Genomic DNA, 450 nt, shown 5'->3' with positions numbered 1-450 from the left:
GCCCCTGGGCCCACCTCCTTATGCCCTGGGCCACGCTTTCCACCTGCCCCCGGGCCAAGCCCTCCTCATGCCCCGAGCCAAACCCTCTTCCCCTCAGGCCAAGCCCCCCTTATTCCCTGGGCCAGGCCCCCACATCTGCGCCCCTCACACCCCTGCCCCCAGAGCGCCGAGGGCTGCCCCCCACGCCGGACACAGGCAGGATGCAGGGAGCACCGCATCTCCAGCCCCCTCCTCCTAGGCAAGGGCCCCTGCCCCATGCAACCCAGCTGGGCAGGCTCGGGCAGCCGGTGCCCGCGGGAGAAGGGGCACCGGAGCGCGCCGAGGCATGTGCAGACACGGGCCTCGCGCTTTGCCATGTGTCTGACGCCACCTCTTGGTGCGTTTTCCACAACAGACCCCTCACGGTGACATCTGAGAGATTTCAGGCCCCTCTTGGCCTCCCCTTTGCTT

The sequence above is a fragment of the Crocodylus porosus genome, unplaced genomic scaffold (assembly GCF_001723895.1).
Source record: "Crocodylus porosus isolate Cpor-Errol unplaced genomic scaffold, CroPor_comp1, whole genome shotgun sequence".
Classification (NCBI taxonomy): domain Eukaryota; kingdom Metazoa; phylum Chordata; order Crocodylia; family Crocodylidae; genus Crocodylus; species Crocodylus porosus.
The sequence above is the reverse complement of the archived record's forward strand: the minus strand, read 5'-3'. Positions refer to the sequence as shown.